The 12,934-nt window shown below is 39.7% G+C and overlaps 1 protein-coding gene across 8 annotated transcripts in view; it reads right to left on the bottom strand.

Annotated features, from left to right (window-relative positions):
* Nucleotides 1–12,663, bottom strand: part of NDRG3 (NDRG family member 3) — a 49,183-nt gene extending 36,520 nt beyond the window's left edge. For 2 of the 8 annotated variants that reach the window (XM_034414102.3, XM_034414104.3), the window contains exon 1: nt 12,441–12,580. The gene's annotated coding sequence lies outside the window, so the exon portion shown is untranslated. Of the gene's footprint in view, nt 1–12,294 lie in introns of all 8 variants that reach the window. The other 6 variants (XM_087889251.1, XM_087889254.1, XM_034414103.3 and 3 more) reach the window with 5 other exon arrangements.
* Nucleotides 12,664–12,934: the final 271 nt, after the last annotated feature.

Genomic DNA, 12,934 nt, shown 5'->3' with positions numbered 1-12,934 from the left:
GCCCCACCCCTTTCAGTCACTACTCACCTGACCTGAGAAGAGATTCGCTCCGGGCCTGCCGCACTCGTCTTGTTGCTAGGAGCGAGTGCGGCATGGTCGCATTGTGGCTCTGCATCCTGGGAGGAGGGGACCCATCTCCCCCATTGTGAAGCACGCTACATTTTGCTGTGCTGCACAAGGCGCTGTGACAGTGCCTCATGGCCTGCCCAATGCCTCATGGCCTCTGTTTCATGGCCTGCCTGCTGCTCTCACAGTGCCTTGCATAGCGCAGTGAAATTCAGTGCATCTCCCCGAGCATCCGAGGCGCACCCAGCACCAACAAAGGCTGGAAGTAGCCACCTGCCATTTCCTACTTCAGTCTGTCGGGCAGCGAGACCCCTGGATGAGACACCGAAGAATCAGAATCAGAATTGGAGAGAGTGAGGGGGGGGAGAGAGTGACAGAGAAAGAGGTAAGAGAGGGGGGAGATAGAGAGGGAGGGGAAGAGGGAGAGAGAGATATATACAGAGGGGAGAGAGGTGGGAGACAGAAATACAAAGAGAGCAGGGAGAAAGATACAGAGAGGGGCAGGGGGAAAGGGACAGAGAGATACATGGAGATACATGGAGAGAGAGCGGAGGAGAGAGGGGGAGGGAGAAATACAGAGAGAGGGAAAGATACATAGAGAAAGAGGAGAAGGAGAGAGGGGGAAAGATAGTCACAGAGAGAGAGATACAGAGAAAGGGGGAGAGAGAGGGAGGGGGGAGAGCTATACCGAGAGAGGGAGGGCGGGGACATCATTTGACATCATTTTAGATGTCAAAGGGGTTTTGTGGCTCCCAGTGTTTTTTAACAACCGGTTCTCTGCCCTAATGACCGGCTGGGTAGGCATGGCTAGGGGGTCATGTGACTGGATGGGAGTGAATGACGTCGAGTTGGCCCCAGGTTTTGTGGCTCCCGGTGTTTTCTTTTCTATGGGAAACGGATCCAAATGGCTCTTTGAGTGTTTAAGGTTACAGACCTCTGGCCTAGAGATATTCTTAACAAAGAAAGGTATTGTTTTTCAGCATGCCAGTTTCCTCAATCAATCATTATATTTAATTAATTCTTCCATGCTGGGAAGGGTGAAGAAACAAGTTTTTGACAGGCACCTAAAAGTAGGTGTTTCCCAAAGTGCAGGAGAACACATTCCAAAATATGGGTGCTGCTAGAGGTAGCAGCCACCTGCAAGCAGTCACCTGCATTCAGCAGCATTCAGTATATGCAGTACTTCCCTTGATGATCTCAATTAAGTAATCAGGTCAATAATACAAAGACAGTTATCCTGGTTTTCAGATGCTTAGGGCTTCATACCATATCCAAAATTCTGAATCTGGCTTTGTAACAAATGGACATCCAGTGTAGTTCCTTCAACAAATGGCTAACAAATGGTTCATTCAATAACCTGGTTTCTACATTCTGTATCACCTTGCATTTTCAAGAGCAACCACAAACAGAATATATTACAGTAATCTCAATATGAAGTTACCGTACGAGCAAATGGACTACTGTTGTCAGGCCCAACCTAAAGATGACACAGCAAAATCCAATTGAGTCCAAGCCTTTATTTGCTTATATCTAGTGGATAAAAACTTAAACTAAAGCTATTCTAACGTACCAGATATATCCTGAGAGATTCTACAGTGTAGCTACCCTGAACCCACTCCCCTCTCCAGTTTAGTCGGTCTCTTAATCTGCCTCTCTCTAGGAAACGCTTGTGTTATCAAAATTTGTATCCACTGATTCTCCAGGTGCACATTCCATCACAGCTGTAAATAGGCTGTTCCTGTCCAGGAAATAGTATAGTTACCTACCAGTTGGAACAGGCAACAGTAAATCCTAGCTTCAGGGATCGCTTAGGACTCCAATGAAATGATTCTAGAAGCACTTCTAACAATGGATTTGTTCTTTCTGAGACAATGCAGCCCATTTAGAGCAGATACATTCTCTAGTTCCCAAACCTGGGAACTCAGTCATAGTGTTTTGCTGAAATTCAGTCTTACTTCACAGTACTGGCCCTCATCCACCTATTGTGGTAGGTAGTATTCTGGTTCAAAACATATACAGCTTCTCCTGATTAAGTTGTTATGGAGAAGCAGAGCCAAGTGTCATGTATACATTGATGAACCCCACCCTCAAAAATCCTGGTGATGCCTCTGGCAATTTTCTACAGATGTTAAGTACCACTAGACATAAAATAATGCATTATGGCATCTCACAGAATAGCTGTCAAGAGTTGAGAGTCAATAGTACTATTCTTTGAGATTGCCTGCTGAGAGACCAAATGGGATCAATAATCACATTGCTTCTATCTCATTCCTGCAAGAGGTCAATTTGGCTGTGGCCGATTCTCTCCTCAAATCAGGTCTGAACTCAGACCAAAAGGGACAAGATAATCAATGCTTTCCATTAATGTTTGCAATTGCAGAGCTGCCACCCTCTCAAGCACCCCACACATAAAGGGAGTGTTTGTAATTAGATAATAGTTGATAAAATCCTCTGGATTCAAGAGGTTTTCTTCAGAGTTGGTAGGCCAACTTCCTTCAAGTATCCAGCATCACCCTGATGCTAAGGCTCACCATTTCTTGGAACTGCCAGTCACCACCCTCCAGAAGTATAATTCATATGAAGCAAGATGAGCAGGGGTTAAATGAACAAAAGTAGGGCTAGATAGGGCAGGAAGCTTTGATTATGTAATGTCTATGATTCATAGTTTCTGTTGCTGTAAAACATTATCAATATTCTTATTTTTGCTAAAGAGAGGTTTTATTTCTTACATTATACTAACATCCAACAAGCCAACGAAATGACTGAACAAAATTTTATAAGTTGTAGCCTGAGGGTTTTGTATTTAAAACGTATGTAACTGAGAACTAGATTTGTCATTCTTTTCCATGAAATAGCATTATAGCACATACATAGCAATTAAGACTAGTACAGCTTGAATATAACATATTCAAAACATTACTGTACTCATTCATGGTGTCACATGAACTGTCACTCTCAGCCTTCTCCCATGTAAATAAGCACTGGAATTTTGGAAAGGTTAATACCATATTATTAATTGATTTATTTCTGTTTTCCATTTTATATTTTTAAGAAAATGTAGTCTGGCAATTTTTAAAAATCCAATAAATATGAATTTAAGAATGGAGAAGTAATAATTTGATTTGACTTTAATGATATGAATTAAGATCTTTATTTTCTCTCTCAACCAGACTGGTACTAAACTAGACTGAGGGCATCATTTAGGTTTTTGGATAAAGAAATATAGGATAAAAGAATGAGAGTAAAAAGAAATAGCATTTTAAACCTTTAATCAGAAAGCTGGAGACATATTCACACTTCAGCACAAACTACATAACAACACTGAACCCAAACAGATCACTTCAGAGGTTAAGATTATGAGAAGTTCCACAAGGAAAGTAAATACAAGCCTTTTTAAAATTCACCATAGCATAAATGAAATAGATATGTAACTTGTTTATTTCAATAGAAGGGAATGTCTGTAGCTCAGGGCTGAACTGTGGAGTTCTTGGTGCTCTTGAGCTGGGTTTTTTGCCTGCAATTGTGTTGTTAGCCAAATAGTGCAAGGATATTACTTATTTGGGTACAGCATGTTGCAAACAAACAACGTTGCTCAGAAAGGAACAAGAACTCCATTTACTCATTTATCAACCTATTAGCTACTATTAATCAAACATCTATTAATACTGCAAATTCACAAAAAGAAAACTTTGATCACATTTATTTAAAAATGATGTGTTACTTTCACACTAGGGCCTGCGGGCAGCCTTAAAAATTGAATTTTTAAGAAAAAATAAAATAGCCCCAAGAATTGGTAAATCAGAATGAACCTGAAATGAACCCAAAATACAATATGAAACATTGTATTGAAATATTTGAACTGAATTGAAATACTGTATTGAAAGAAAATATAAGAATTGAGTTTATGTAACTGAGGACCTTATAGAAGTTTAGATAGCTAAAAAAAAGCATACACTAAATCACGGTGAAAACTTTGGATTTTTTGGTAACCTTTTCCTTCTTTAAAACTGCAGGTCTTCTATTTATTTCATATTTGGCTTAATTTTCCAATTTTCAGAAAAAAATATGCTTATATACAAAAAGTTTTATGCTCATAAGCAAAATGGGCATCATTCAGAAAATGTTTAGGCTATTAAATACATATTTTAAAATAGCAATTTTTGTGTGGAAATTTTTTATTTTTTCACATGCTTGCAAAATACAGAAATAAATAAAGTATTACAATCAAGTTTAGATACAAATTTAAAAGCTAGCTTCTGCCAATTTATAAAATTCTAGCAATGGCTTTTTAAAATAATGATCACATTGATTTAGTCAGATATTTAAAATGGAGCATTCATTATTACAACTAATAAATATTGCACCATACAATTCATGGGAGAAATCTACATTACATGGAATGTTTAGCCATAAATATACTTTTACTTATTGTTATACAAAATCATTATATAGACACTAAGTATCCCACAAAGGAACAGAATGTAGTTGATAGGAAATTCCATTTGAGCTACACATTTAAGTGTTATACAAATGGCGTTCTTTTTCCACATATCTGAAGCTCAGCTTTAAATAAATATCCACAAATTGTTACTAACTATTGACAAATGATACAAAGCTAATTCTAGGACTCAGAATTGTGTAAATTAAAATGTGCTGTTACTACTATTATGTCAAATATTTTATTTATTTTATTTACTTTACAAATCTCATGAAGTATTTTAATCTTATTTATAGAAATATATAACTTAATAATGAAATTCATGTTGTCTTTCTACAATTAAAAACCCGCTATTTCTAAAGATCATTTTCTTATTATTTCATTACTCTTACCTCTGGAAGCTCAAGATAGCATACCACTGTTGCCCCTTATTTTATTTTATCTTTACAATAATTATTACTCTGAGGCATGTTAGAGTGAGATACTATGTTTCCCCAAAAATAAGACCTGGTCTCCTGGTCTTGGGCTCCAAAATAGGCACTAGGGCTTATTTTTGGGGAAACACTGTTTCAGGATGATCAGCCTGGCTGGGTGCCCTACCTCCCGGCGCACACACAAGAGGCAGCAAGCATGCAGGACTGACGGTATCCAGCAGCAGCTGCAGCCTGCTGGGCTGCACTCTGGGGCTGCACAACCTGCGCAGTGCAGGTGAACTGATTCCCTGTCCAAGCAGCAGATAGAGGCAAGGGCACGGGGGGGGGAGAGGCTGGCAATCTGGCTGTGCCGTCCACAGGAGAGCTGAGAGGTTGTAGGCCGGAATGGGCAGTCAGCCACAGGAGGCTTATCTTCACATAGTGGCATTGGCAGCAGATGGAGGCAGAGGTGTGGGGTGGAAGGCAGGTGATCCTGATGCATCATGCGGGCCGTAGGCAAGCTGAGAGATACAAAAACGAGCCTCCCACCTGCTCTGGCACATCAACTCTTGGCTTTCCCATGGCCCGCCACATTTCGGGAAGACACAGTAGCTGTGTTTGATCTATAACTATGTTTTTCAAACTTGGCAACCTTAATGTGTGTAGCCAACTTCCTTTTCATTTTTTCAGTTTAATATCAGACTGCACAAATTGGTTAATCAATTAACCAGTGGAACAGCTTGCCTTCAGAAGCTGTGGGTGCTTCATCACTGGAAGTTTTTAAGAAAAAACTGGACAACCACTTGTCTGAAATGATATAGGGACTCCTGCTTGAACAGGGGATTGGACTAGAAGACCTCTAAGGTCCCTTCCAGCTCTATTTTGATTGGAATACACCAAGTAGCCAAAATTTAAGTATTTATTGAGGAGAGAACATCCCATCCAATGGATGTTTGATTATGAACATTCAGACAGAATAAACTGCTAGACAGAAGTCATTTTTAAATCCTGCTCACATGTCACTTCCTATCAATCTCTTACAAACTAGCCCTCCAGAACAATGTTATTTATGTATGTGGGAAGTGGTAGAATCAATTAAAAATCCATTCTGCTAATGAAGAACATCTGTTGACAGGTTTATGTCATTGGGTCCAAGTCTTAGGTAATCAAAATTGAATTAAACTTTTTTTTCATTTTTGATTTGTGGCTGATTAAATATGCATAAAAATGTTTCTCCATTTCAACACTGAGCTTCCTTCCCATTTGAAATACATAATTTTAACTGAAAAATTATTTGTATAAATATAACTTACATTTTAGGCTAAAAGGCATTTTTTGAAAGTCATTAAACTCTCTTTTTATGATCCTGTAATCCCTTAATTTGGGATACAGTCGGGGCAAGTGGATGAAGCTGAGTGTTTACTGGCCAGATGCCAAAACTCATTCAATTCCATTTATGGGTTTTCTCCAACTATTCCTAGGTTTAGGAAAGAAAACAATATGCGGAGACAGAATGCCCAACATGCTATTCTCAGCCACCACAGTGGTTGAACTTAGAATATAATACATTGAAGAAATATGAGTTATGAAAAACTGAAGTTGGTTGAATTCCTCAGTATTAAAAAGTCAATCAAAAAAGGCAGAGGCCTTGAAAGCACACGTTTATAGAAAATATTTAATAAGTGGACCTGTGAATATTGACTGAAAGGGATACATTCATTTTAGATTGTTTTAAGAGTACATAAAGTATTTGAAAGCATACACGCCTTTAGGCGGTTTGTTTCCCAACATTTCCAAATCACCATATCTGGTGTCAGGACTGAGAGACAGAGCCAAAAAAAAAAAAAAAAAAATACAGAAGGAGTAGTTTACTTCTAAAATACCACTATCCTTATATAAAGTGGAGGGGAACCTATCTGAGTTCACAGCTTATTTGGCAACTGAAGAAAGAAAGCAATAAATTAAAAAAATAAGGTCATGCTTGCTCAAATATCTTATTTGCTAAATGCCTAAATTATGTTTGTGACAAATCTTTTAATAACAGCCAACAGGAGCAGATCTCCTACATCTGCTCTGCATATGTAATGGAATGTGGATGACTTGGGGGATGAGGGGAAGAAATGATAACTAAGAAATAATCAGACAATATAGGCAGGAACCCTAATTGATTAAAGGTCAGAGCAAAACAATTTAGGAAGAACTTGCCCTAATTCTTCAGTCAGTTAAAAGTGTCAGTGGGAATTTTGGAGCTTCAGACTTGAAAGATTCTGTTAATGTAGCCTTACAATAAAGTTGCTCATCTAATTGTGTTTTCTGACTGGTTAACCCATGAGAACTGATATCATGGTTGAGATTCTCTCAAGGAAATTTAGGAGCACATAGAGGAATGCAGGACGGGACAGGACAAGGCAATTACCACTGAATGAGCAGAAGTTGGCTTGTAGACATAATACAATAATGTAGGCCATTACACATAAATAATAAAGTACCTAATACAGTACTAGTTGTAATCAGATAAGCCTATTGGGAAGATTACAGGACTACTTAAGGTAATGATCTTCCTTTAGCTAGAAATAGGCCAATGGTAAGCATTTGTTGGAGTTATAATTCAAAATATTTGGAAGGTACAGGCTGCCAAACTGACTGAGTTGAAGAAGCCACTGGAGCCATCTGGAGCAGCTCATCTTCACTGTATTAAGGCTACAGTTATGATCATTAATCCATATAATCTTATCAATACCATGAAGGTTGGCCTCTTGGATGCTATAGTAGCCCTTACAGATCCTGGAAACTTGAGGGATAGAATCCCGAGATACGATCGTTTTTTGTTTTTTTTTACCATACCAACCAGTATCTCTCAGATGCAGCAGCATCAACTTTGAAGGTGTGAGCATTATTTTAATAAATGTTACTACATTATTGTGCTCTTGAGGTTCTGAAGCATCAAGCTGAGGCCTTTCACTGCTTTCTCCACAGAGGGAGCTCTGATTAGATAAACAGAACATATAAGCAAACATAAACGTGGACATACTGGGACCCAAAGCATTCTACAACATATGTCAAATTTTTCAACTTTCAATTTCCAAACATTAGGGGTGCTGAAAAGTTGTGACATGCCTTGGAGATTGTAAAGATATTTTGATTACTTTAATATAATTTAGATGTGCTTGGTAAATAACTACATAAATATCATAACTTTTTAACATTTTGTTTGTTTCATAAGGACTGTCATTACTTCAATGAATTTTCTAGGTGTTGAGGCCAATCTAAAGACAGTGCTTTCAACTGGAACTTCTTATATGAAATTTGAGGTCACTGATAAGTCCATTCAAATAACTAACAACAAAAAGAAAAAAAAAAGGCTGGTAAAGAGAAAAGCTTGCATTTCTTCCCTAAAAGTAGAGAACATGGGAGCTGAGTGTAACTGCAGAGGGGTGGAGTAACACAGAAAAATACATCCCCCTCCCCATGTGCCACAGAAAAAAAACTCAAAAAGTAGACAGAACTTGAGGATGGTCTTTAATGACCAGGCACGTTTATAGCAAAATATACCTCAGACAGTCAGACTCCAAGCTATTTAGGGTTTTGCAGTAAAAACAATCCCTTAAATTATGCCCAGAAAATAATTGGCTATCTGTACAAGACTTTTAATATCATCTGGCATTGTGCACTATGTAGAAACTTGGCCACTGATTTTTGGATTGAAATTCACGACAGTCATTATGGGCAGCTCCATGAAGACCACACTGCAGTTGTTATGGTGGAATTAAGCTATTTGTAACTTGAAAAAGAGATGACTCCCTTTCTCTAAAAATTAAATTATTTTGGCCTGTGAATTGCCCAGAAATAAGGGTGCACTTGTGTAATGCCAGAAAGTGAACAACATTTTATAAACATACATATTTCATTCTTTTCCATATCAGATTGTAAGCTCTAGTAATCATCTTTCTATTTCAGTTGCTACAGAAGCTTTTTCCGATTTGTGTATGCCACTCAGCCTTTTAGGAGCATGTCCAATAGAATTTCACAAATATCCATATTTTTGCAAATATCAAACTAATGATTTATGCCTATTAGTATATCACTGTGATCCAATCTGAAATTCTATTTATGAAAAATATTATAGTATATTACAATAGAATTTGTACCTATGCCTCAGATTACAGTCTCATGATAACATAATAAAACAGAGCAAGTGTATTTGTTTAGGTCAATTAGAGTATTTGTAATACATATGTTAACAATGAATAAACATCATAAAATAGAAAATTATTGGAGATCATCCCACTCAATTGAAAAATCTGCAGTGCATAGGGCAATGACCCCAATTGTTCAAGTCTTTGCTGAAATGGAAGCAATCATCTTCCAAAATAATCCATCTGTAAAAACCTGGGAGAAGGGGGAAAGCATCTTTACCTCCAAACACTAAGCATGCTGCGGCACCATCTGTGTGATCCACATTTATTAAACTTGAATTTAAAGAAACCCAGGGCTAACAATTGCATAGAAGAAGAAAGCATTGTTCCAAAGCTTTCCTTTTCCTTCTTAAGTACCAGTAAGCACGCGCGCGCACACGCACACACACACACAGAGTGGGTTTCAAATCCCATTGCTACTGGTTCGCTTGCGTGCACGACGCTTCTGCGCATGCACAGAGACATCCAGGCGGGTGGGTAGAGCCTCCCACCATCGCCACTACCGGTTTGCCTGATCTGGGGCGAACCGGTAGCAACCCACCCACACACAAATATCTCCAGCAGTTTAGCACATGGGTAAGACATTTCCTGTATACAGAGCAGTGAAATCAGCTTCAATGCCAGTTAGAAAACATTAAAAATTCCTGAAGAAAAAAGTCAAAAACAATCAACTATCATTTAAAATAAAACTTTACTAATTAATACTTGTCAGGTTTAGCTGCTTTACTTATTAGGAATCTTGAAATTTGAGAATACCCTGAATACTACATTCAGCTTTCACTCTCTGCTAGCCTCCTGGAGATACAATAATCCAATAGGGACTTTCCTTGGGAGGTGAAGGTAGTTTGGAAGAAAATTCAAACTGACCTATCAGTGATATGGATTCCATGTGTTTTGGGTGATTTCTACACCATCTGTCTAGAATAAGGTTGGATGGAGGAAAATTATACTGGGTTGTAGAGTCACGACACTTTTTGTCCAAACTCGCCTTGCGGTGAGATGGGCAGCAAACAAATTTAATAAATAGTCTTTGACTGCAGTCATGATCTAAAAAGTGGGGAGAATTGTCTGCATCCTTCCAAAAGCTCTTTCAGAATTTTCTAATATTTAGCTGAAATCTGGATGCTTAGAATCGATGCAGTGCTTCTAATCCTACCATTCCATGCCCCATATTTACAAATCTCAGGCCATTTCTGCATCAGAGTTTCACATGTAGAGACATTTTTTCCATTTGAACTTCGCCAAACATAACACATACTCTTTCAACAGATATATGAATCGCTTTTCAAAACTCTTATAATCATGATTACTTTCATTGGATGTGCTCCAGTTTGTCATCCACAATTAGTGACCTAGTACAAGGGTACCTACAATGTTACATCCATTATTGGAAACAGCACTCCAAAGGTGTCCTAATAAACCCAACTTTTAATCTGGTGATCTGAATATTATTCGTTTACCAAACTACCTTATGAGTGTTAATTGGTGCAATATCATAGATGTAAACTGTGCACTTAATTTTAACCTTCCAGCAATTTCTTGTTGTATAAAAAAGTCTTCAGTAAACAATTTCAAATATATTGGCTATACCATGAAAATATACTGCTTTCAATGTTGCTGGTTAACAAGACTATGTGGAAAGGTAGGGGCTTTCTATAAACACTGACAAGAATCCCCTTCCACGTTTTAGAAAAAAACAGAATATCCATCCCTTTATTAAAACATATACAAAAAAAAGACACTAACATATAAAAAGCAAAGAAAGCAAATCCCATTAATATGGGGGGTGGGGTGGGGGAGAGAAGCAAGGAGGAATGATTCAGATGACAACCCCATTGTAAAATATTAAGTGGTAACAGAGCTTCCAATCACAAACAATAGGTCTGAAACAAACCAGGTAAATCCAGGTCAAATAAGAGATGCAACTATATTTGAGCTGTAAATCAGTTGGGACTAAGAACTGACGCCCAAGAGAAAAGTCTAATGTAGCTATTCATTAACTACCCCCCCTCCCCAACATTGCCTGCAAGCACAATAATCCTTATTTTTGTTAGTAGCTTTAGCTACATTTCTTTCTCCTCAACAAAAGCATGCAACATAAACATTAGAAAAGATGGTGAAAGATCTTTAGCACAAACAATGTTTTGTTACAAAAAGGTCATAATACGAGAATTTGAAATCTACCCTAATACAAATTTACAGAGATGTTCCACCAGTTTTAGGACTTTGTATGGTGCTTGTTAAAATTACAGCCTTGTAAAGATTTACTACCTTCAATCATTGCCTCCACTGCAAGAGGAGAGCAGGCGTTAGTTTATGGTGGCAAAAAAAAAAACAACAACAAAAAATAGCACTTTTCCCCACTAACACATTTGATTAAAAGGCACTAGCTTTTGTAAACTGCAGCACACTTCATCACATGGCTGGACTCTTTGGGGAGGAACGGAAGACAGGATGCAGGTAGGTCGGTCGTGAGGAAGATTACAAATATATCCATTAAGAATCATACCGCGTCAAAAAAAAAAACCCAAACAAAAAAACCACCCTATCAGCTTATCGAGACCTTCTGAGACGGTCTGAACCCTTTCGATGCGAGTTTCAATTTTTCTCTCTCAATGTTAAAATCCCAACGCTTTTCCAAAACAGCCTTCAGTCGGACTCCCTTTACGTGCACAAGGTGAAGCGGCAGAAGAGGGTCGCCTGCGCTCTTTTTTCCTTCCAAACCTTTTACAAAGAGAGAGCGGCTACGTAACAGTGGCATTTGCCCTGGGCTTCATTCAACGGCCAGAGATCGACAATCGCGTCCCTTTCCCCTTTTCCTTCTGCACTGAATCCCCACCCCCTTCTCCAAGGAGATCCATCGCACCGAAGGGCAGAGAAGCATGCAACCGACAGAAGAGACGGTCTTTAGCTGGCCGGACTCCGGAGGGACACGTACCTGCAGGGTATTAAGCATTTCCCTCCGAGGGGGCCTGGGAGTACCTAAACAGGGCTGTCGGGTGGGGGGAGGGGGGAGATCGGGAGGCGGAAACATCCAGGCCACGCGAAGGGACGGCAGCAGCCTCCCCCAGCGAGGGGTCTTCCAGATGGCCGCCCTGGTTATTAACGGATTAAGGGCTCGACTGGGGAGAGGAATATACAGGAATCCTCCATGGCGAAAATATGTTTTTTTGTTTTTTACCTCTCGTCTTCCCCGAATGAGTTCAGACACAAGGCACGCAGGGCGAGGGAGGAAGGAAGGAAGGACGGACGGGTCAGCCTTGAAGAAACGGAACAAGCCTTTCCCACAACCCCACAGCGACTCTCACGACGCAACCCGGAACGTACCTCTACAGGGAAGACACCGCGCAGGTGATGTTCAACCTCCAACAGCGGCAACAGCAGCAGCATGTGTAGAAAAAAAAAAGACAGACAGAGAACTGCGCAAGCGCACTGCGCCCCAATGCGCGTCTCCCCGGCTGGCGCGCAACCGCAGTTCTTGGTCAGTCTTTTAACAGAAGAAAAGGGGCAGATTTGGGTTGAAAGGGGAAGCGGGCCTCGGGGACAGGACAGGGAGAGGCTGAGGCGGGAGGGGGCGGGTCGATGGGAAGGGGAGAAAGTTTTGCCTTCGCGCTGAAGGGCGGCATAGACGACTCGACGGCTGCGATGGGAGCGACTCACCTGTTGTTTTAGGGATGAGGAGAGCCGGGTTCACATGATTTTAGTGATTTTAGGCTAGTCCTTTACTTTCTGCACAAGTTGCTTCTTAGGAGGGGATTTTTAAAGAGCAAGCAAGATAGAGATAATCGAGCGATGGGAGCGATGAGGTCTGGAGCTCTTAA

The sequence above is a fragment of the Pantherophis guttatus genome, chromosome 3, assembly GCF_059756535.1.
Source record: "Pantherophis guttatus breed Tessera chromosome 3, ASM5975653v1, whole genome shotgun sequence".
Classification (NCBI taxonomy): domain Eukaryota; kingdom Metazoa; phylum Chordata; class Lepidosauria; order Squamata; family Colubridae; genus Pantherophis; species Pantherophis guttatus.
This window is presented reverse-complemented; position numbering and strand designations above follow the sequence as displayed.